The sequence below is a fragment of the Podarcis cretensis genome (assembly GCF_951804945.1).
Source record: "Podarcis cretensis genome assembly, chromosome: 7".
Taxonomy (NCBI): Eukaryota; Metazoa; Chordata; class Lepidosauria; order Squamata; family Lacertidae; genus Podarcis; species Podarcis cretensis.
Genome location: NC_137176.1, coordinates 6,733,744 through 6,758,340, shown reverse-complemented (window position 1 = coordinate 6,758,340; position 24,597 = coordinate 6,733,744). Strand labels below are relative to the sequence as shown.

The 24,597-nt window shown below is 45.2% G+C and overlaps 1 long non-coding RNA gene across 1 annotated transcript in view; it reads left to right on the top strand.

Moving 5' to 3' along the window:
* The first annotated feature begins 2,245 nt into the window (after nucleotides 1-2,245).
* Nucleotides 2,246-24,597, top strand: part of LOC307220068 — a 49,168-nt gene continuing 26,816 nt past the window's right edge. Inside the window, exon 1 of the long non-coding RNA XR_013840681.1 lies at nucleotides 2,246-2,797. This is a non-coding gene — a long non-coding RNA (uncharacterized lncRNA). The remainder of the gene's footprint in view (nucleotides 2,798-24,597) is intronic.

Here is a 24,597-nt window from a genome sequence, read left to right as displayed (position 1 = left end):
ACAAGTAGAGCTCCTCCCTCCTTTCAAACGTCAGAATGGGAGGCACAACTCAGAACAAAATTAACCCAGTAAGTTCTGAACCCCAACATATGATTCTATGGTTCTGCATAGCAGCAGCAGCAGCAGCCATACACCTCTCCTCTCATGTGTAGGAAAAACTAGAACAGTATCTAATAGGTGAGATACCTAATGATGCCACAAAGGGAAGGCCACACTCTTAATCATTGGCACCAGGTTATAAGAAGGTCAGCCAGATATATCTAAAATCAGGATTATAACAAGGAGATTATCCCACCTGAAGAAGTCTCTCTGAAGTTCAAAGAGCCAATCCTTCAAATATGTTAAACATCTCCCAAAGTAATTAACCAAAGCAACTCTGAGAAGGGAAAATCTTTGCATATTTAAGGTACTTTGGTGTGAACTTACCTGCCTGCTTGCTGGGAAATACTAGCCTTTTGTGGGGAAAAATCTGTATAAGCCCTCTCTCTGTTTCAGGCACTGTCACAAAGAAGTCCCACAACTGATGCATCACAGCCAAAAGACCAGTTTAGGCTCCCCACTGGCTCATGAGGGGCTAGTAAAAACAAACAAGCAAGGAGTAGCTGGAGAAACCTTTATGTTATGGATTTGTCTGATCAGCAAATGGCATGTTTGATATTTGTTTATTTTATTTTAGACGTTTCAGGTTTTCATTGCCTAGGCTTTCTGTGATTTAAATGAAAGACTTCCTCTTTGCAGATAGATGTTTTGGTTTTTATTGATCCCTGCTGGGGAGTTAGTAATTTTGCCTCGAAAAGCCAGTATGTGGACTACCCTGCACCATTTTTTGTGTGTGGGGTGCAGTGGTGCCAACTAGTGAGGGAGATTGTTGGCTGCCTTGAGTTAGACTCTGCCATTCATCCACCACCCCCTAAATCCACACCCCAGGAGCTCAAGGCCACCCCTTCCCCCGCCTTAGAAACAGTTTCTATCCAAATGTGATTTTGGTTTTAAACGCAGTGTAAGGTAGTCTTTATGTGGGTATATTGTATTCAATTATGGGGTATCAGAGTTTTTAGGGGCTGACCAGGCTGGGATAGCAGGCTTGTGGGTTTCTGAATGTCTGATGTAGATTTTTTCCATTTCGTTCTTCCGTATGGGACAATGACAATAAAGAGTATTGTATTGTATTGTATTGTATTGTATTGTATTGTATTGTATTGTATTGTATCGTATCGTATCGTATCGTATCGTATCGTATCGTATCGTATCGTATCGTTGTCAAATGTATGTTTGACCAAGAGACTGTGTGTGGCCTTGAGGTTTTAGGGCTGCAAGGAGACACTTGGAGCTGGGCTGCCCTGGTCGTATTCTGATACTTTAACCACTGTACTATGTTAAAGGTAAAGGGACCCATGACCATTAGGTCCAGTCGTGGCCGACTCTGGGGTTGCGGTGCTCATCTTGCTTTATTGGCCGAGGGAGCCAGTGTTCAGCTTCTGGGTTGTGTGGCCAGCATGACTAAGCCGCTTCTGGCGAACCAGAGCAGCGCACGGAAATGCTGTTTACCTTCCTGCCAGAGTGGTACCTATTTATCTACTTGCACTTTGATGTGCTTTCGAACTGCTAGGTTGGCAGGAGCAGGGACTGAGCTCACCCCATCGCGGGGATTCGAACCGCCGACCTTCTGATCAGCAAGTCCTAGGCTCTGTGGTTTATCCCACAGTGCCACCCACATCCCACCTTACTGTGTTATAAGAATTTTTAAGGTCTCAAATATAGAATAAATATTCATAAATGCACACATATCTAAATATATAAACCATGTATCTGAAATAGTACGGAGAGCAATCCTGAAGCTATTTTGACTCTCCCAATGACTTCAAGTATTCCTCTGCAGTAAGGGAGGCAAATTGGGAAAGCCTTCCCATTGCCTTTTTGCTTACAAATCCTGTCTTAAGGACGTGTTTGTGTATGAATAGGGTAAGCCTGTGACCAGGAACTAAAGTATTAACCATCACAAAAGAATGGCTAGGCTGCCCAGGTAATGCAGTCAGTGACCATTATCTGGTATCCTGGCAGACAGGATTTCTGCTGTAGACCACTTCCTGTGATGATTTTGGGGTGGTCTTTGGCTAAGGCAGTTGGGCAGTGTCAAAAGTCTTTAAAGGTTCCTGCACATTTTTGTTCAGGGTCTCTCCCTCCTTGGAAGGAAGGGCAAGCACTCTGTTGCAACAGAAAAATAAATATCTGCCTTGCTCTCCACTGGATCCTGCCTCCATCCATTCTTCTCCGACCAATCATGGTCTTCGGGGACTCAGAGTCCCATGGGGAGTTGGGCAGCAAAAGCCAAACCCCAGTTTTTACATCAACTATAAATGAGGGGATTCTGAAGTGGGGTGGGGGGAGGTTATACCCATAGCTGTCAACGTTTCCCTTTGTTAAAGGGAAATTCCCTTATTCCAAATAGGATTCCTCGCAAGAAAACTTGACAGTTATGGTTATACCTCACAAGCTCCCTAAATTTCCCACCACATCTTGGGGGAACATTGCTTTCAAAGCCTTTCGGATAGCAAATGCTTAAACGCCCAAGGACAAAGAAGGCTGCTTTATATTTGTGAATCCAGAAATATTTCCTCTTCTCTGCCTAATGTTTTGTGCTCTCACAGGTGCATCTCATCGTATGCATTGTCCCGGGTGCGTTGCCATGGCAACTCCTCTGCCAGGAACCCAGCTATTGCCATGTCACTCTAACGGAGCCTGCCTGAAGAGTCGATGATTGTCTATCACATTGTCAGTCAGTGGTTGATTGAAACTGGTGAGTTTACCTGTGTTTGTTGATGCTGTAAGTGAAATATGCTGCAACGGAGTTTATTTCCTTGGTTAACCCCCAGCGAAGTCAGAGAACTGTATAAACCAAACAGTAACTGTATAAACTGTATGATTGAACTGTATAAACCAAACAGCTCTGTTTTGTTTCATATGTACAATTTCTGTTTCCCCTTTCCAAATCCCACCCTGTGATAACTGCACTGGTAGCTTGCATATTTTTATATGCTTGTGTGACCCTCATTCCTTTCAGTGAAGCATGTGCAGGAGAACATCCAGAAGAATTTTGTTGCTATATTTCTACTCTGCCCCCCACGTCGTGTGGCAGGAACATTTTCTCTTCATTCCGCCCTTGACTGATGAGATATATTGTCGGAGGCGGCATTTCATATAACTAGAAGTATCACCTGGTCATAAGTAAGGAAGAAAGTAGCCTTTGTGATCACATATTTTCTGCATCATTGCGAGTGCCATGCGTGCACAGCATGGGGGTGCAGAAACGGTACTATCCCATCCAGGCTCATGCAGAGCTTGCCTGAGGCCCGGGAAGAAGTCTTGTTAGAACAAAGTTATAAACTCAAGCAAAAAAGCAGCCAGTCGCTGGCAGGACCCCTGGCCTGAGGTAACCCCCTCCCCCCGCACAGGCCTGACCCCATCCACAATTTTCTCCCCCATGACCCCTTTTCCCTCTCCAATTTCTTTTTCCCTCTACAATATTTAATTGTTAAGCTAGCATTTCACAAATATAAATCTCCCCTCAGGGTCTCTTGCTACTTCTTTATATTGGAAGGGAAGGGGGGGGGGTGCAGTGGCATAGCAAGGTCAGGTGGTACCCGGTGCAGAAAATTTCTTGTCACGTTGAAATTATTAAAAGAAGGAAAAATAAGATACTTACAGTTGCAAGTGTTATTTTCTGGTTTATTTACTTAACATTGTGAGCATAAGCACTTAAAACCTCTCACCTCCCCCCCCCCCGCAATGGGAATTTCTTATTTTCAAAATATATATTTTTGCCATTTTGTCACCCCCCTCAGTGATGACACCTGGGACGGTCCGCACCCACTGTGCCCCCCTTACTATGCTCTGGGGCGGGGTGCATAATACAATTGTCACTATCTTGGAGTTGGACAAGCCTGGGGCAGAAAAATGTTTCTCTTCATCGTTTAACACTTGCTTTTAACGAGATGCCTCTCTTGCAAGCAAGTAACATTGGGTTTATGTTGTTAAAGAAGTTTGGAAACCTTTTTCATTTAATGAGATCTCTCAGATATGACTCAAAGGTCCCCCACTCCCTGTTTTAAATGCCAATTCAACTCACAACCTTTTGGTGTGACAAAGAACTTTCGAACACAATACCCTTTTGATCCATTGTGTGCCCTCTTGCTAGAGATTCTCCAGAGGGAGGTTCCCGCAGTCTGTTCAGGCAAACATTTCGCAGGTGTCTGGCAGAACACTGGAGAAGGAAAAGGAGGGTGATGCTGTTAGCAGATGTTTCCCTGCTCTTGTAGCCTTTTGCCAGCTGCTGAAATTGTGACGTGTTCATAATGCCATAGCCATGCCAATTCAGGTGAATGTGGTCTAGCAACAGGGGCACTTCCAGTTTCTGTGGGAAACTTTGTTTTTGGTAGAATCACAAAAATCTGGATGTCCTGGAGTGGTGTTGAATGTAGTTTTTCTTTGCTGGAATATGTCCCTATTTTGTCTGTATCTTACGTACTTTGTCCTCCTGTTCTTCCAGTGACCAGGATTGCTCCATCTTAAATAAAGACATAAAGTGCCTGGTTCCTTTGTGTGTTGTGGCTGAATGGTTTATCCCCTCCGTGAACAATGAGGTGAAAAGGGAAGTCCCACCTGCATCAGAGATTGTCTCCTGCAGTTTCTCTGTAGCTGGTATCAAGGTTTTATCTCTGCATGGCATATCCCTTGCTCAAATCCTGGAGGAAAAGCACTTGTTTTTCATTTCAAGCCAGTTTCAGGGGGTGTTTTTTATTCAAGAGTTCTTCTTTTACCTGGTAATACTCAAGCTATATGACTATGTGCCATATGAGTTTCAGAGGTGAGTCTATATGTCAGACTCTGTGGTTTTTCCCAACATCCATAGTCTGGAAGGCTAGATGGAGGAAGCCCACCTAGAGAATTCTGGGACCCCCCAAACCAGTCCTTCTTCTAACACAGTCCCCCTGGTTCATACCTTTAGCTGGAGTTCCTTACTAGCCGTTATAACAGACTGGATCCTTTCATTGTGCCTCACACCCATGTTGAACGCCTTGCTGGCTGCGGCCTCAGCTTCTGTGATTTTCATGTGAATTGTGTCCCTGGGAATTTTAGGGCTCTAATCCACCCCTTTGTCAAGTCTTTTTGTTGCAGCCGCTTCTGTGGGAGCTGTTCCATAATCCCTTCAACTTTCTCAGTGTGGTTTGAGGCCATTTTGTTTTTATCTACTGGGGCCTTGATATTCTTGCGGAAAAGCTGGTCAAATGTGAGCTTGACAATTTAACCGTTAGGTGGATTTGTAGCTGGTTGACTGACTTAACCCAAAGAGTACTCATTAATGGTTCATCCTCATTTGATATGTTCTTTCTCTTAAATATGCACACATGCACACATAAGTGAGGGAACCAGACACCACAGTGCTTGAGGTGCACAAAGTAAGCTATATTATAGCAATATGAGTTTTCCTTCGGAGCATTTCCACGGTGTCACTCACCAGAGGCATAAAAGAGATTTATGACTCCACTGGCAACCAAGATATGGTTATAAACAAGTGAGGTAGTAAAAAAGATGGAGGCTAGAGAGATAATGGGATTAACGTCAAAAGCAAAGATGCCCAGGATGAAGGAGTGTTACCCAAGGACTCGAGGGACAGAAGTGGTATGGGAAGTTGAGGAGGGGAATTTTCAAGTGCCAGAAACTAAACAGAAACCTAGGAAGAACGACAGCCCTAACATCTGACATTCTTATTGCTGATGTGTGGGGTCTATTTAGCTGCACAGTACTGCAATCTCAGGAGTGCATAGGGTGTTAGGGGAGGGGTGGGACCCCTGGTGGGGGGCACGTTGTGCTCCTTCAGGCGTAGTTTGTCCACCTTGGGTCCCCACCCTGCACTCAGCTTTCACCTGTGGCTCCTAGAAGCTGTCAGCATGTGACAGCGGCCACAGCCCAGGAAACGACTCTGACTGGCAGCCTAAACTAGGTGAGGGGAGCCAATGGGTCTCAAACCCTCAGTGAGTTAGGGACTTCCCCTGCAGGTGAATCACAAAAAAAAAAAAAATGCAATCTGCAGAAAAAACTATTGATATTTGTTCCAATTCAGCAGTAAACATCGGGTTTTCCTGGAGAATGCGGTGGGATAAAAGACCCAAGACTAGAAATCACTAGACAAAGGGAAGTGCGGAGAGGGAAATCTTAAGGCAGCTGTGCATTGTGCAGTGGAAAGGTTCATAGAAGTGCAGTCCAAATCACTTTGCCCTTTCCTAGAAAGGAGCCTGGACGTAGCCAGGATTTATGTTCGTGGGAGGCAGGATCTATGGGGGGCAGAACTGATTTATCTGTGATGCGAGTGGTCAGTTAGTTAAGTATTTTTATTTATTTACTGGATTGGGGGAGAACAGCTGCCCCGCTGGCTACTCCTATGGAAAAGGGTGGGGGTTTGATTTACTCAGAGAGAACGGCACAGCCATGAGCTACCAGTGTACATTCACACTGCGCACATGGCTTTGTGTATCACCTTTCTAAACACCTAACATTAATACGTAGGTGCTCAGAGCATTGCCCCGTGAGATGACTGATTCCAGTAACCAACGCAGATAGTCAAGAAGGAGTTACATTTCAGCTGGCGCAGCAGGATCCTCACCCCATCCCCATTTTTGCTAGGTCATAAATCACAGTCTCTCCAGGCACATTTGTAGAACCTTCTCTATTGGTGGATATATGTATCTGTGTATTCCTTTTGACGTTTTTATTATTATGAGATAGTTGCCCTGAAGGGGGATGAATAATGAAGGTGCTGCTTTTGTATATACAGAAATAAATATGGAACCCAACCGTGATTGTTCTAAGCTCATTCCCTCCGGCACAAACTGCCCCCTTCCTACAATAAGAAAGAACAGCAAAAGGAAATTTGCATCCAGGAATCAAATGGTTTAATTAGCAGGATGGTGCGATAGAGGTGTCACTCCTTTTTTTTTTTTTTAAATAATATTTATTACCTTTTCCAACAATTTAAACACTACAAAAATAAAAACCATACAATACAATACAATACAAAAAACAAAACAAAAAAACACTACATTACACTAACAAAACACTAACATTAAACTAACAAAACAAAACAAACACAATTTAAAACACATCAAATAATTTCAATATCTTATCTTTCATTCCCTTATTTCCGCGACCTCCTCACACCTCCCTTTTTGTATTCCACTTCTATTAATTTTTTCAGCAATTCCTTTCCATCTTCCTCTATTTTTAATCCTATAATTATCTTAACACATTCTAACCTTATTTTCCCTTTAATACTCAATTAATCTATTTATCCTTAATTCCTTATAACATTTCTACTAAAGCCATATAACTTCATTCCAACATTTTTCTAACATTCATTAATTTTACAGTATTTCCGTAAATAGTCTTTAAACTTTTTCCAGTCTTCTTCCACTGACTCTTCTCCCTGGTCTCAGATTCTGCCAGTCATTTCCGCCAATTCCATGTAGTCCATCAACTTCATCTGCCATTCTTCCCGGGTGGGTAAATCTTGTCTTCCAATATTTTGCGATGAGTATTCTTGCTGCTGATAGAGGTGTCACTCCTGGGCACAAATGAGATGAGGCTGAAAAATCTGCTTCCCCATTTGGCTCAGCAAGGTTCAGGTGGAGGTGATGTTTGCAGCAGCCCTTGACGGAGGCAGGGAACATTTGTGTGTATTGCCACACTCAAGGCTGGCCCATTCAAGAGGCAAGGTGAGGCCACTGTCTCGGGCAGCAGGATCCATGGGGCAGCAGATCTGGCATCCAGGGAACGCATTGCCCACTACTGCTGCCATGGAGGCTGGATCTGCCACCTCCTCGGCAGCCGCCCTCCGAAATGTCATCTCTACAGTGGCCTCTTAGCAAATAAGAGGTGATGCTGGTGGCCTCCCACTTTAGAGAGGAAATGATGACGGCTGCCCTCTGGGGTGTCCTGGGCTCTGCACCTGCCCCAGGGCGATTCAGAGTGGGCCCCTTCGCCCCATTTGATTCCCAGTTCAATTTCCTCCTTGTTCCTGATGTAGATCTTCACCCACCCCATCTTCCCTGGCTGGGTTTTCTTTTGGCCGTTTTGTGGTTTGCCTCAGGTGCTGAAATGTCTTGGGCTGGCCCTTCTCACACTTCATCAGCACTGCTGTGAGTGGGCCATTAAAGCAGTGGCACACTCTCGCCAGGTCCTCTCAGCATTGCCACACAGCACTCAGCCACCCTCTTCTGTATAGTATGTTTAGCTACTTGCCTGTTATGTACTGAGCTGAATCCTAGAACAATAGGATCCAGAATGCAGCAGTCTGATTGGTCCGCAGGAGCCACCCAATCAAACTCCAGGTGGAAGTGAATCAGTGACCTGATTGGCCAGCAGGAACAGCCAATCAGGCTTCTGGAGGAAGTGAATCTGCAACCCGATTGGCCTACAGGAGCAGCCCGGAATTAGCCAATCACATGGGGCCCATTGTGTAAATAATGTACAGTATAGACGTTTTGGGGAAAGATTCATTCATTGCTGTTGTTGTTGTTGTTTAGTCGTTTAGTCGTGTCCGACTCTTCGTGACCCCATGGACCAGAGAACGCCAGGCACTCCTGTCCTCCACTGCCCCCCGCAGCTTGGTCAGACTCATGCTGGTAACCTCGAAAACACTATCCAACCATCTCGTCCTCTGTCGCCCCCTTCTCCTTGTGCCCTCCATCTTTCCCAACATCAGGGTCTTCTCCAGGGAGTCTTCTCTTCTCATGAGGTGGCCAAATTACTGGAGCCTCAGCTTCACAATCTGTCCTTCCAGTGAGCACTTGGGGCTGATTTCCTTCAGAATGGAGAGGTTTGATCTTCTTGCAGTCCATGGGACTCTCAAGAGTCTCCTCCAGCACCATAATTCAAAAGCATCAATTCTTCGGCGATCAGCCTTCTTTATGGTCCAGCTCTCACTTCCATACATCACTACTGGGAAAACCATAGCTTTAACTATACGGACCTTTGTTGGCAAGGTGATGTCTCTACTTCTCAAGATGCTGTCTAGGCCTGTCATTGCCCTTCTCCCAAGAAGCAGGCGTCTTTTAATTTCGTGGCTGCTGTCACCATCTGCAGTGATCATGGAGCCCAAGAAAGTAAAATCTCTCACTGCCTCCATTTCTTCCCCTTCTATTTGCCAGGAGGTGATGGGACCAGTAGCCATGATCTTCGTTTTTTTGATGTTGAGCTTCAGACCATATTTTGCACTCTCCTCTTTCACCCTCAATAAAAGGTTCTTTAATTCCTCCTCACTTTCTGCCATCAAGGTTGTGTCATCTGCATATCTGAGGTTGTTGATATTTCTTCCGGCAATCTTAATTCCGGCTTGGGATTCATCCAGCCCAGCCTTTCGCATGATGAATTCTGCATATAAGTTAAATAAGCAGGGAGACAAAATGCAGCCTTGTCGTACTCCTTTCCCAATTTTGAACCAATCAGTTGTTCCATATCCAGTTCTAACTGTAGCTTCTTGTCCCGCATAGAGATTTCTCAGGAGACAGATGAGGTGATCAGGCACTCCCATTTCTTTAAGAACTTGCCATAGTTTGCCATGGTCGACACAGTCAAAGGCTTTTGCATAGTCAATGAAGCAGAAGTAAATGTCTTTCTGGAACTCTCTAGCTTTCTCCATAATCCAGCGCATGTTTGCAATTTGGTCTCTGGTTCCTCTGCCTCTTCTAAATCCAGCTTGCACTTCTGGGAGTTCTCGGTCCACATACTGCTTGAGCCTTCCTTGTAGAATTTTAAGCATAACCTTGCTAGCGTGAGAAATTAGTGCAATTGTGCGATAGTTGGAGCATTCTTTGGCACTGCCCTTCTTTGGGATTGGGATGTAGACTGATCTTCTCCAATCTTCTGGCCACTGCTGAGTTTTCCAAACTTGCTGGCATATTGAGTGTAGCACCTTAACAGCATCATCTTTACGAGCTAAATAAAGAGCATGAAATTCACACTCTACTCCAAGTATATTTCATTGCCCAAGGAGGCTGGGTAAAGATAATTTCAAAAATTGCTGTTCACACCAGTGAGCACCCAGAATCATCTTTAAGGTGATGGAGAATTCTAGAGACCTGACACTCAGGGCTGTGGGGTCTATGGAACAGGGTAAGGAACCCTAACTGGAGTCAACCTCCCTCACCCACTCAGAATTGTAGGACCTGGAGGCCGGGGGACTCAGGAGAGCCTCCCCCAATGTACCCCAACCCGGAGTTTCATGCTCTCTGAAACTCTTGGCAGTGCCCTTGCCAAGGTGTCCTGCAAATGAGTAGAGCTCTGCAAAAGTTTCCTGTTTGCTGCACATCTTGGTTTTGAAAGTTTTGATACAGTTAGGGCTCTAATTTACCCATTAATTCATGTCTTGAATCTCTATTTCAGAGATGTTGCCAGTGGGCATAAAATATGTAATATACTGACAGTGTTTGAAATAATGTTAATTATGTAATACTTCCTTTTCAGCTTGGAATGCCTAAGCATATTTTCACAATGATAGATGAAAAAGCAGATATTAGATTGCTCGGAGGCTTAGCAAGGGCCTCAAATCCAGCCAGAATAGCATCCTTATAGTTCCTCCTTGGCTTTCTGCCTAAAACCTAAAATAATAAGCAGATACAAAGCAGATTCAGCCATCAAATAGCGGTGAAGGAGGAAATCAAGGACATACGATTTTTCCTAGATTTTCCCCCAAACCATGTCCACCTGCCTCACCCTTGACATCATATATTGTGTCAGCAGGTAGGGCTAAAATGGGGTTTACAGGCATCTGTGATCAGCTGATCAGTAGTACCTGCAAAACACTTTGCAAGCCCTGACAACGGATTGTTGGAGCTTCAGAAGCTCTGTGGAAGCTGTTGGGATGTGTGCAAAGCTCCTTGAGCTGGTGTGATATTAGCAATAGCTAATTAAAGTGCTAAGAGCGAGAGATAAAGCTTGCTGAGTAGAAGCCCCAGCAATTAACGGATTGTCACTGCTTCTGCCTGCATGGCTTTATTTCAAACGCTGGCAGTGAAAACCTGACATCACTGTGACACCAAGTGATTGGCAGGTGATTAGCCCTTTCCTCCCCTTCAAACATGGCCTTTGGTGGGCAGGTAGATAAAGATCTGGTCCAGTCTAAGATCTAATAATAATATAATAATAATAATTTTTTATTTATACCCCGCCCATCTGGCTGAGTTTCCCCAGCCACTCTGTGCGGCTCCCAATCAAGTGTTAAAAACAGTACAGCGTTAAATATTAAAAACTTCCCTGAACAGGGCTGCCTTCAGATGTCTTTTAAAAATAGGATAGCTGCTAATTTCCTTCACATCTGAAGGGAAGGTGTTCCACAGGGTGGGCGCCACTACCGAGAAGGCCCTCTGTCTGGTTCCCTGTAACCTCACTTCTCGCAGCGAGGGAACCACCAGAAGGCCCTCAGTGCTGGACCTCAGTGTCCGGGCTGAACGGTAGGGGTGGAGACGCTCCTTCAGGTATACTGGACCAAGGCCATTTAGGGCTTTAAAGGTCAGCACCAACACTTTGAATTGTGCTCGTAAACGTACTGCGAGTCAATGCAGATCTCTCAGAACCGGTGTTAGATCTAAGATTAAATCAGTGTATACACAGGACGGGAACTTTTCAACAGCAGCATCTAGATTGTGGGGTCCCCTCAGAAAGTGTCCATGACTGCCTCCCTTCTTCTACTTTCAGCCATTCTTTCAGCTACTGGATCTTTTATAATGAGCACATTTATTCCTATTTCTGCTTGATTTCTTTCCATTTTTCTGGCTCCTTTTGATATTGTTGCTGCTTCATTTTCTTCTTTGTTTTTTCTTCTTGCTTGTTTTTAATTTTGCTAAAGTTTATTGTGCATTTTAAATTCCTTATGCGTCGCTTTGGAGGCCTTTGGCTGAAAAACATCGTAGAAAATAAATATCAGCATAACGTTGGATGCCAAATAATTTTCAAATGAGGGACAGAATACACCTGGGAATGCCGTTATGGGATGGTGTTCCCAGAGGCACTCCTGGGGGGAAATGCAGCTGCCCCATGGAACCATTTGCAAAGTGTTCTGCAGCCCAGCTGTTGAACAACATCTGGTGGGCCAAAAATCCCTCATCCCTGACATAAATGCACACACATTAAGGAATCATCACTGCACTGCTTTGCCATTTCACATGCTGGTGAGGTTAGTTTTGAATGGATGATAACAAGAGATTGTAAGAGTACTGTATTTTTCTTGAGGATGATTAACCAGGAAACAAATGTCGTGGGGTTTGGGGTTCGTTTGTTTTCTAACAACAATACAGCTCAAGGAGTTGCAAAGGAAAGGAATAGACCACACAGTGGATGTAAAGATGTCAGCAACGTGCAACTGGAAGTGGAGATAGGAATTAGGCAGTGATACTCAGTAATAGAGGTGTTGAAAGCCTGCCTCGCTTTTGATTTGTGAAATGCTGGAAAGTACCGTATTTTTTGCTCTATAAGACTCACTTTTTCCCTTCTAAAAAGGGGAAATGTGTGTGCGTCTTATGGAGCAAATTCAGCCTGTGCAGCTATCCCAGAAGCCAGAACAGCAAGAGGGATTGCTGCTTTCACTGCACAGCGATCCCTCTTCCTGTTCTGGCTTCTGAGATTCAGAATATTTTTTTTTCTTGTTTTCCTCCTCCAAAAACTAGGTGCATCTTGTGGTCTGGTGTGTCTTATAGAGCAAAAAATACGGTATGTTCATAGCCCATAATTCCACCTTTTGGGGGAAGTTTAGGTTTGGCTGGTGGGACACAGGTGGCGCTGTGGTGTAAACCACTGAGCCTTCGTCTTGCTGATCAAAAGGTCGGCAGTTCGAATCCGTGCAATGGGGTGAGCTCCCGTTGCTCAGTCCCTGCTCCTGCAACCTAGCAGTTCGAAAGCACTTCGAAGTGCAAGTAGATCAATAGGTACCGCTCTGGTGGGAAGGTAAACGGCGTTTCCGTGTGCTGCTCTGGTGTCGGTGTTCCATTGTGCCAGAAGCGGCTTAGTTATGCTGGCCACATGACCCGGAAAAACTGTCTGCGGAGCGGACAAACGCCAGCTCCGTCGGCCTGTAAAGCGAGATGAGCGCCGCAACCCCAGAGTTGTTCGCTACTGGAATTAACTGTCTGGGGTCCCTTTACCTAGGTTTGGCTGAACTGGGAGTGTACAATGCTCCCTGAGCTGCTGTGTTCTTAATGATGCCTAACTAAAGAGCTAAGAAAGTGATAATCCATGACAATAAGATAAAGTAAGAGTGGTTGGGATAAAATTGTGAGACAGAAGATGTGTCTGGGGAAGAACCCTGATGGTTCCAGGTTCCAGGTCGCACAGTTATCTCTTTCCACCTCAAGGGCAGGAAGAGAGGCTGCCTCACACAAGTAATTCAAAGCAAAACCAGACAGCGCCCTAGAGAGTATACACAAACAGCTTCTTGCTGTGACACATAGACCAAAGCTTATCTTAACAGCAAATGCCGAGTAAAGTGGCAGTGCTGGTAGCCATAGCAACCCTTCAACACACCTGGAAAGCTAGTGCCAGGAGCTGGCTTTCTGAATAGGCTGGCTGCTGAGCTCCCTTGCTGTTTTCTGAGTGCCAGGGAAAGACTTGCTCCTCACTCGTGGAGGCTCAGGAGTGAAGGGAGCACGTAAAATATTGTCGTGCCTTTGTCCAACAGACATTGTAATTGTAGTGCCTGCTAGGGATGAGCAAATCTGTCAATTTCAGTTTATCTCAGTTTCTCATTTTTCCAATCTTCAGTTCAGTTCTCCACATTTCCACATCAATTTGTGATTTTTTTCTAAAAGGTCCCCTGCATTTTAGCACAATGTTCTCCTACTACACACATTCTTAATGCAGTTTTGCCTAATATGCACATTTTGGCAGAGCAATTTCCCCTATGATAATGCATGTTTGTATGTATGTTATTTTCACCAATTCATGCATTTTGTGCGTACTTTACACTTGTATTTTTGAGATTTCTGAGATATGCACACCATGGGGAATACTGTACCTCTGCTCAGTGTTGGAGTTTTAGACTTAAGAATTTCCATAAAATCATAGAATTGCAGAGTTGGAAGGGACCCAGAGGGTCATCTAGTCCAACCCCCTGAAATGCAGGAATCTCAGCTAAAGCATCCCTGACAGATGGCCACGCAACCTCTGCTTAAAAAGGAAGGAGAGTCCACAACCTCCCAAGGGAGACCATTCCACTGTCTTAATATCTCTTAATGTCAGAAAGTTCTTCCTGATGTTTACTCATTTCTTGTAACTTGAAGCCATTGGTTCAAGTCCTACGCTCCAGATCAGAAGAAAACAAGATTGCTTTCCTTCCTTCATGTGACAGCCCTTTTGATATTTGAGGATGGCTCTCATATCACCTCTCAGTGTCCTCTTTTCCATGCTAAACATATTCGGCTCCTTCAACCATTCCTTATAAGGCTTAGTTTCCAGACCCTTGATCATCTTGGTTGCCTTCCTCAGCACACATTCCAGCTTGCAACATCCTCCTTAAATTGTGGTGCCCAGAATTGGACACAGTACAGTGGTACCTACGCTTCAGGTTACATATGCTTCAGGTTACAAACTCCGCTAACCCAGAAATATTACCTCGGGTTAAGAACTTTGCTTCAGGATGAGAACAGAAATCGTGCTCCGGTAGCACAGCGGCAGCAGGAGGCCCCATTAGCTAAAGTGGTGCTTCAGGTTAAGAACAGTTTCAGGTTAAGAACGGACCTCCGGAATGAATTAAGTACTTAACCCGAGGTACCACTGTATTCCAAGTGTGGTCTGACTAACGCAGAATAGAGTAGTACTATTATTGCCCTTGATCTGGACACTAGACTTCTGTTGATGCAGCCTAGAATAGCGTTATCGTTTTTTGCTGCTGCATCACAGTGTTGACTCGTGTTAAGCTTGTGGTCCACCAAGACCCCTAGATCCCTTTCACATGTACTGCTAGTAAGCCAGATGTCCCCCATCTTCTATTTGTGCACCTGGCTCTTCCTGCCTAAGGGGAGAACCTTACATTTGTCCCCATTGAAAGTCATTTTCTAAGTTTTGGCCCAGCCTGCGTTTGCCCTCATTCTCACCCCTGAAGTAACAACCACAAAGGGAAACCCCCTGCCCACCCACCAGGCTGAAAACAGCTTGCCTTTGTGGCTGTGGCTGTCTGGCAGTCAGCCAATCTTCCTGAGCCCCTGCATAGAAAAATATCCCTATTTGTCTATCAGTGGGGTTTAAGTTAGTCATGACTTATGTGCCACTGATTTCAATAGGTTTACTGTAAAGTCTGGATTCAACCCACAGAGATCATGCTATTATCTAACATCTCTATCTACACACCACACCGCAAAACAATTAAAAAACAATAAGGAAATGGGTAAAGGCAGGGAAACCTTGCTTGGAATGGATTGAAAATGCTCCAGGGGGCTGTAAGAGGTGACGTGCAAGAGTAATGGCTGGTGCATAAAAATGGAAAATAGGCTAGCAGAGGAACCTGCAAATGCTCTGTCTCCAGGGAGAAGGAATCCACACAGACGAAACAAACTTTTGTCTCCTTCTTTTGCAGGACTTCCACAAGCATCTTTCCTTGCCTTTGTAGTTGTAAGGGCTTATGAGGAAAGAAGACTTATAAGAAGATGGAACACTTCTTCCTAACATGTCTAACCTAGGTCTGTTAATTTCAGTGGGTCTACTACAAATAGGACTAGCATTGACTGCAACCCGGGGTGAAATGTGGAACCAACAGGGGTTTGGTGGCCCTCCGTAAGTCTTTTTCCTCCATGTGACCAACAGCCTGGCATTAACCCCTTTGAGCTTCCCCTTCCCAATCCCATTTCAGAATCCAATTCTCCCTTTGATTTCACAGTCCCACTTTGCACCCATTTCCACTAGCACACCCCCCCACACACTGCTCCTTTGGTCCTCCTTTTGTGCAACCCCCCTTGGCTCACAAACCACCCCTGGCAACTTCCGGCAACTTCTTCCTCCCCTACATTCAGGGAAGATGTCTCCTGTTTTGCCGCTTGAGGCTACCACTGCTTGCTTCCTGCTGCCGCTGCCCTGCTCCCCACCATCACTAAAGCCCCCCCCCCACTTACCTGTGTTGTGTGGCAGGGTCTGTGGAGCAGTGGCAATGGCTTTTGGTGAAATTTTGGCAAGATGTTGCTGGAAACTGATGCAGCTGCTGGTCCACTTCTTTTTTTTTATATAATAATATTTATTAAATTTTTGTATAACCAATAAAAAACATACATAATAACAAAATATTTTCCATTATCCACATTTCATTCTCAACTTTGGACTTCCTCACATCTCTTGTTCCTGCTTTCTAAACATAGATTTTACCAGCAAATTATTAACTTAATTTAATTCATATAATATAATTTTCCAATATTTAATGTCTCAAATTTTGGGATTTAACATACTCTTATTGAAGCTTAATCATAAAATATTACTTATCCAAAATTTATCTTTTCATCTACCAATTAAATTTAAATTTATATTCTTTATAACTAGTTTGTTGGAGCCGTGTTTTTGCTAATCTTACATCTTTCTTAACATTCATACAATTTACAATATTTTTGTAGATAGTCCTTAAATTTCTTCCAGTCCTCCTCCACCAGTTCTTCTCCCAGGTCTCGGATTCTGCCAGTCATCTCCGCCAGTTCCATATAGTCTATCAGTTGCATCTGCCATTCTTCCAGTGTGGGTAATTCTTGAGTTTTCCAGCTTTTAGCGATGAGTATCCTTGCTGCTGTTGTAGCGTACATAAAAAAGGTTTGATCCTTCTTTTGCACACTCTGACCAACAATGCCCAAGAGAAAGGCCTCTGGTTTCTTAAGGAAGGTATACTTAAATACCTTTTTCAGTTCATTATAAATCATTTCCCAGAAAACCTTCACTCTAGGGCAAGTCCACCAGAGGTGAAAGAATGTTCCTTCAGCTTCTTTACACTTCCAACATTTATTATCAGACACATGGTATATCTTTGCAAGCTTGACTGGGGTCATGTACCACCTGTATGTCATTTTCATAATATTTTCTTTCAAGGCATTACATGCCGTAAATCTCAAACCTGTGGTCCATAACTTTTCCCAGTCAGCAAACATGATGTTGTACCCTATGTCCTGTGCCCATTTTATCATGGCTGATTTGACCGTTTCATCTTGTGTATTCCATTTTAACAGCAAATTATACATTCTTGAAAGTATCTTAGAGCTGGGTTTATCAAAGTCTTGCAATCTGACAGTTCTAGTGTCTAGGCAGTCCGACTGACTGGGATTCTTGATCAATTTGTAAATCCAACAGTGGAGGTATCAGACAGTTCATAAATTAAAATAAAACTTTCAAAAGTTAAGTCCTGAAGTAGCTTAAGTAGATGTAAGAATTGATTGTCCTTTGACACCTCTTCAAAGGCTCCAAACGTCAAAGCCTTTGCTTTAGATCTTAAGCAGTGGCAAGAGACGGACTTCCTGGTTGCGTCTCTCGTTTTTAGCCAAATTAGCGAAAATTTTGGTCCCAAACCTTATCTTTTCTTGTCTTACTCACGAGTTGTTGGTTCCGAGCCGAATGATTCCAGGAAAAGAGGACAGCGCTCGCCGACAGCAGCTACGCGGCTTCACTCCGCAGAAAGAGCGATTGACTCACAGCACCGCACCCCCTTCTACGTTCCGGAGCCTCTTACGAGGTCCCTTCAACGTTTCGGGGAGTGCTCCTGGTGCCCGCCGAGTCCCATGGCCACAGGCTTTGCTGGCCCACTTCTTGCTGGTGGCAGGGTGCCCGCAGGGGTTCTGCCTCATGGTCTTCTGTTGCTCGAGGCAGTCGCCTTACCTTGCCTCATGAGTGGGCCGGCCCTGCCTGCGTTGCATTGCTGAGCATCCTTATCACCTTCTAAAAGGGGGTGAAGGTGGAAATGGGGTTGCAAAAAAGTAGGGGGTAGGAGGCATGGGAATGAGGTTGAAGATGAAAGCAGGGGCATGAGACGATCTGAAAAATGGGAGGGGTGGTAGTCCAGCTGGTGCCAATGGCCTGACCTTTGATGTCTCCAAGGCACTCGGATGCTGACAGATCTAATAATGTTAACAAAGAGGAAGAACTTATGGATGTGCCCACTGGACACATGGACACCACATGGCCTCAACCTGGCACCAGCATCGCTTTGCTTCAGGGCATGAAGCTTCCCTGAGCACCCCATTCTCAAAGCTTTGTAACTCCAACCTTTGGAAACAGCATCGTTTCATTTTCATCAGAGCAGCTGATGAAGGCAGAAGCCGAAACATTTTGCCACATAAATAAAAAATACTCTGTTTTGTTAATCACTGTAACATATATATTATTTAACTGATTAAATGACTCCTAAAAGGGATCCAAAGCAACCTTGCATGAAGTGCTTGTTTGATGCTTTTATAATTGTCTACATGCATTCATTAAGAAAAAATACTGTTATTGTTTGAAGTTTGAGAATTTTATGTTCTCTGCCTCTGTGCATGTTCTTTATCATGAACCCCAGACCTTGACTAAAGAATTTTGATAAGTAGAAGTCACATTGGCTCCAGGTGTGAGGGGCCCCTGAGCAAAGGGCCCTTTAGCTGTGTGAGTGGGCTCTGGTGGACTTACCAGTCTAGGGCAGCAGGAAGCAGCTCTCTAAGCAGGGGCAGACAATTGGATCTAGCTGCCATTTTAATTTCCCACAATTCTTCAGAGTGATGTTACATCAGGGAAATTAAAATCAGAGCTACACTTCATCGCACGGTGCTGCTTGAAAAGCCAGTGAAGGAATGGGTTTCCCAAACCCAAAACTGACTGTGCAGGCAGTTTGAAACTGCACCAAAATCCCTATTTTTCCTTAGCTAAAATCCATTAACTTGAGCTCTGAGTCAATGTATAAACAAAAACCCGGCTGTGCTCAAAGCTCTCTCCTTTATCAGTTTGTGACGGCAAGTATGGCCTTCCCTGTACCAGTAGAACAGAGAAGACACGTCTGTGCCTTATCTTACGTCCTGACCACAAAGACCACAGACCTGGTCTGGGAACAGCGCCAGAGTGCGTTCTTGGAGATGATGACCTCTTCCTCCAAGATAAGAGTAGGAAGAGGAAGATCCTTTTATGGTCAGAAGTATAGGAAGGAAGATCCTTTTATGGTTAAGAATACCAGAGCAGGAGCATATGTGATGTCAACCTGCGTACATAGGCTGACGTGGTTGGATTCCTAGGGAACGAGGGAGAGGGTGCCTGGAGGATATATATACTGCATGAAATTTCTTATTTCTTTGGACTTGCTGTGGACTCACCATGCAAGTGCCTTCTGCTATCCGGAGAGCAGAATAAACTCTTTCTTTGAACCAACCTTGGTGTCATTTGACTTCCTTCCTCCTGTCCCGGAGCAACGCAGACCCAATCGGTGAACTCCAATAAGGCTACACCAGGTCACAAAAAGCAGGGGTGGGGTTAAAGTGGGCATCCGTGGTAGGCTCTTCTGGGATGCTGCTGGTGTGGCAGCTGCTCGAGGATGTCAGGTGCCACTCTCTGCCCTGAGAATTGAGCTGAATGAATGTTTGGAACTCCTTTGTGACTCTGGAACTCATTTCTTTGCTAGTATCATATAAAAAACAAACCAACCAGGCCCTATTTGTTTCCATTTTTAATTTGAAACAACACGCACCCCTATGAACTAAACTTATGGCAAAATTCAACCACAGACCCTTTGAAATGCATTTTTATTTTCTGCTAAAATGGGACACCCCTGTAGTCCTCCGCCGTGTGGGATGTAATCTACCGGGAGCAGTCAAATACAACACCCACCCTGTGGAACGCCCTCCCACCAGATGTCAAAGAGAACAACAACTACCAGACTTTTAGAAGACATCTGAAGGCAGCCCTGTTTAGGGAAGCTTTTAATGTCTGATGTATTACAGTATTTTAATATTTTTTGGAAGCCGCCCAGAGTGGCTGAGGAAGCCCAGCCAGATGGGTGGGGTATAAATAATAAATTCTTCTTCTTCTTCTTCTTCTTCTTCTTCTTCTTCTTCTTCTTCTTCTTCTTCTTCTTCCTTGTTTTGCTAGAATGGACATGCAAGGGAAGAAGAAGAAGAAGAAGAAGAAGAAGAAGAAGAAGAAGAAGAAGAAGAAGAAGAAGAGTTTGGGCTTGATAATCCCATTTTATCACTACCCTTAAGGAGTCTCAAAGTGGCTAACAATCTCCTTTTCCTTCCTCCCCCACAACAAACACACTATGAGGCGAGTGAGGCTGAGAGACTTCAGAGAAGTGTGAGTGGCCCAAGGTCACCCAGCAGCTGCATGTGTAGGAGCTGGGAAGTGAACCCAGTTCACCAGATTGAGAGTCCACATGCAAGGGAATGTTTGGTCCAGCTAGCTGAAACTTTCTGTTCCTCCTGGCCTGGAACATCCTTCCCTTGCATGTGACTAGTGGGTGGGCGTGACCTTTCCAGACCTGGTAAAAGGCCAAGGCATGCTGCCACTTCCCCCCCTTTTCCATATTCTTCACTAGGTCAACCCACATATGGGGTAAACCTGTTTGTAACTTTAAGCCTTAAACCTGCCTTCAAGGGCACTGTGCTCTGCCTGATCGTGAGCAAACTTTCTTTTTACTGCTTATGACTAAGACTGTGGTGTCATTATTCTTTTAGGAAGGATTCAAGGGGTTTTACCAGGAAAATATTAGAACACATTTCAATCTGGACAAGCCAGATTGAATTACATATTGTCTTAAGAAACTCACACGAGTTTGCAACTAGTTTTCTGCTGTGTAAAGGGGAATGTAAACTCTGCTAAGTAAAGGAACTTGCCAGCACAAGTTAGGAAGGATATTAATAAACAATATACCCTCTCCTGCCTCCCTGAACATTCCCACAAAGGGTTATTGGCCCCAGTGTTGCATATTTTTGAGTATTTTTCAAGGATTGCAAAGGATTGAGATCCTATACTAAAGAGTATTTTTCAGAGTGTACTTGCTGGTAAGCACATGGTCTTTTGTTCCATTGTGTAGAGGGGATTAAGCAAACGCCCCCTTCCCTCAGAGTTCACAGTGCCCAAGGCAGTGAAGAGCTGTTTTTACTTTTGAGATTTTGATTTTGAAATTTTGGCAAAATTTTGGCAAAATTTTGATGTTTTTTCCAAATTTTTGAATTTTGAGATGACTAGTGTAGCTTTTAGGGACGCGGGTGGCGCTGTGGGTTAAACCACAGGGCCTAGGACTTGCCGATCAGAAGGTCGCGGTTCGAATCCCCGCGATGGGGTGAGCTCCCATTGCTCGGTCCCTGCTCCTGCCAACCTAGCAGTTTGAAAGCACGTCAAAGTGCAAGTAGATAAATAGGTACCGCTCTGGCGGGAAGGTAAACGGCGTTTCCGTGCGCTGCTCTGGTTCGCCAGAAGTGGCTTAGTCATGCTGGCCACATGACCTGGAAGCTATACGCTGGCTCCCTCGGCCAATAAAGCGAGATGAGCGCCACAACCCCAGAGTCGGTCACGATTGGACCTAATGGTCAGGGGGCCCTTTACCTTTACCTGTGTAGCTTTTGATAGAGATGCAGGGCGAGGAATGCCTATGTTGAATGAACACTATGGGCACTGAATTGGAGAAACCCACTATAAGCCTTTGTTGACTTTTATCAGTTTATTACCATGCCTTCCCAGAGAATCCTGGAAACAGGAATTTGGTGAGTGTTAAGGATTTTGTATTTGAGAACCGATGATACAGAAGTACAGTTCTTATAACGATACAGAATCGCACTTCCCAGGATTCCCATGGGGAGGAAATAACGATTAAAGTACTGTAAATCTGTAATACTGATACTACAGCATTAACAGAATTAAGTAGGAGACCTCTGCAGTATAACTGTGTTTAACCGATGCTCTCTCTTTTGAGTCTGTGATTACTTCCCAGTCCTTCACGGAACAGCATATGTTGAGTTTTAAGTATGTGACTTTAGAGGAGGTGATATAGCATTCAGGATTTAGGTATGTTGAACAGCGGCAAGCCAAGTAGAGGAAGCCCAGGAGTGCATGAATGTGCAATAAACAGCAGTGGCTGCAGTTCAGCCTCCTTGCTTCAGATGGATTTCTCTGTTGCATTTTAATTTGGCTGCACAGATTCCCCACTACAGTTTAATGAGCTAATTCACCAGCATATTAAACACTTCTGATCCCTGGTGTTTCCTTCTCTGCAGTTCCCAGTGGTTCCGCTACAAGAGCCGTGCTTGTTAATGTTGCCATTCTTCCAGTTTACACAGAAGCAATGCAAACATTTTTGTGCATGGGGTGGGGCGAGTACATTTCTCCCAGCCTATTGACAAAGCAGGATAGATATTAAATTCTATAATTCTTTTGCCCGCTTCTAAGCATCTTCGGCATTAATATTTGATGATGAAGGATGCTCATAATCAGACCCAGATTCCCCCGTGTCAAAATGCTTTATAGGATGCCTTTGGGACCTTAATTGTGAACTCAGCCCTTCAGAGTTTCCAACTCAAACCTAATAAACCCCTGCTATTCCGAAACAAACCCTCATATATCTCCATCCACAAGATTTGTGCTGGGATACCAGCAAAATATTATGGAAGGAAAGATGGGCTTAGAGAAGACAAGGCTGGGAACTAAGGCGGCATATTAGCAGGGTGCTCAGGAAGCTGGAAAGAGCTTTTTATGCTCCAGAGACTTTTGGGGAGCAGAGCTTCAATTAGCAAATTTGAAAAGCAGAGTTTCCTCCCCTCCTCATTTTTCTCAAACAGATTTTGCTACCATGGCAGGATACATACAGTTCCCTCCGGCCATCTTCCTATATGATGCCTGGATGTGAGGAAGGACACTACATCACTGTGGGGGTAAAAGGTAAAGGTAAAGGTACCCCTGCCCGTACGGGCCAGTCTTGACAGACTCTGGGGTTGTGCGCCCATCTCACTCAAGAGGCCAGGGGCCAGTGCTGTCCGGAGACACTTCCGGGTCACGTGGCCAGCGTGACATCGCTGCTCTGGCCAGAGCCAGAGCCAGAGCCGCACACGGAAACGCCGTTTACCTTCCCGCTGGTAAGCGGTCCCTATTTATCTACTTGCACCCGGAGGTGCTTTCGAACTGCTAGGTTGGCAGGCGCTGGGACCGAGCAGCGGGAGCGCACCCCGCCGCAGGGATTCGAACCGCCGACCTTTCGATCGGCAAGTCCTAGGCGCTGAGGCTTTAACCCACAGCGCCACCTGCGTCCCTAGGATGTGAGGAAGGACACTACATCACTGTGGGGGTAGGTGGCCCCAAAGAGTCATGAGAGTGCCACTGCTTTGCCACAGCTGCAAAAACCGTTTAACCAAATGTTAATTGCGTGTTCAGACCCAGAAACCTCCCCCTAAATAAATTCACACTTGATTCAAATTTTGGTTTGGTTTTTGGCAGAATTTAGGCCACAACTTTATTGATTGCAGAAAGTGAGTGCTTCATAGGCTCTGGTTTGATTAGCTCCCTGCCATGCAGGTAGTGCTGACCCAGGGTTCCAGCATAGGTCAGCCAAGGGTGAACACCAGCACAGGCAAAAAGCCGGGAACAGACTATGTCTGCCGCCCAGATGTCCCCCTGGACTCAGGCATGGGCACAACCCCCTCTCTAGGGTTGACCAAACCATTTCAGTCCCTGGATTCCTTTAACGAAATACCCTTCACATAGGGATGGCGAGACTGTTCTCCCATCCCTATCACCTGAACCAGAGCCTATCCACCACACGAGCACCTGCGCTCGCCGCCAACCACTCACACCTGTAACCAATCCCTTAACCCTGCTGACACGGAGGTCAGCCACAAATTCAAGCCTGTAAAGGGACGCATCACAGAAGGTAATGCCTGGGTGATGGATCACCGTCCTGCCCAAGGCCAGAACCTTCTTGGCCACTGCGCTCTGGATGCACCTCCTGGCCCTTTCGGTGGCAGCTACCTCATCACACGTGTTGCTGCAACAGCTACGACCAAAAAATTTTGAGTCCGGGAAGAGCTGCCATCAACTCTTCCAAGTCCTCCTGCATGCAGGTCCACAGGCTCAAGCCAGGAGCTTCCAGCAAATCGTTCTCGCCCAGCTGCACCACCATCGCCACAGGCGTGCCTTCCGCAGACACCTTCGCCCGCACCGTAGGGAGAAGCTCCTCCCAACGCATTCCTCGTCTGGATATCAAGCCATCTCTCAAAAGTGCTCTCCACTTTAAGGGAGCTGGCCTTGCCCTTCCCCGAAATAGCCTGCTTATCCTTGTCCCGGCATTCACTAGGGGGAAGGAGTTTGAAGATATCCACATAGCAAGATATCCGGGAGCGCCAGCACTCTGGAGCAACTGCTCCGTGGGTGAAGGCTCCTCTAGGGAACTGAATTAAACACCGCTGCACAAAGCAACCCAAATGCGATTGAACAGGCAGAGGAAAGCTCTGAACAGGAAGCACTACGGGGCAAAAGCCCTGAGGGCGAAAGCCCTTCTAAGGAAATGAATCAAAAGACCGCTGCACAAGGAAACCAAAGGTGATTAAATGGACAGCGGGAAGCTCCGCAAGCAGGAGCACTCAGGGG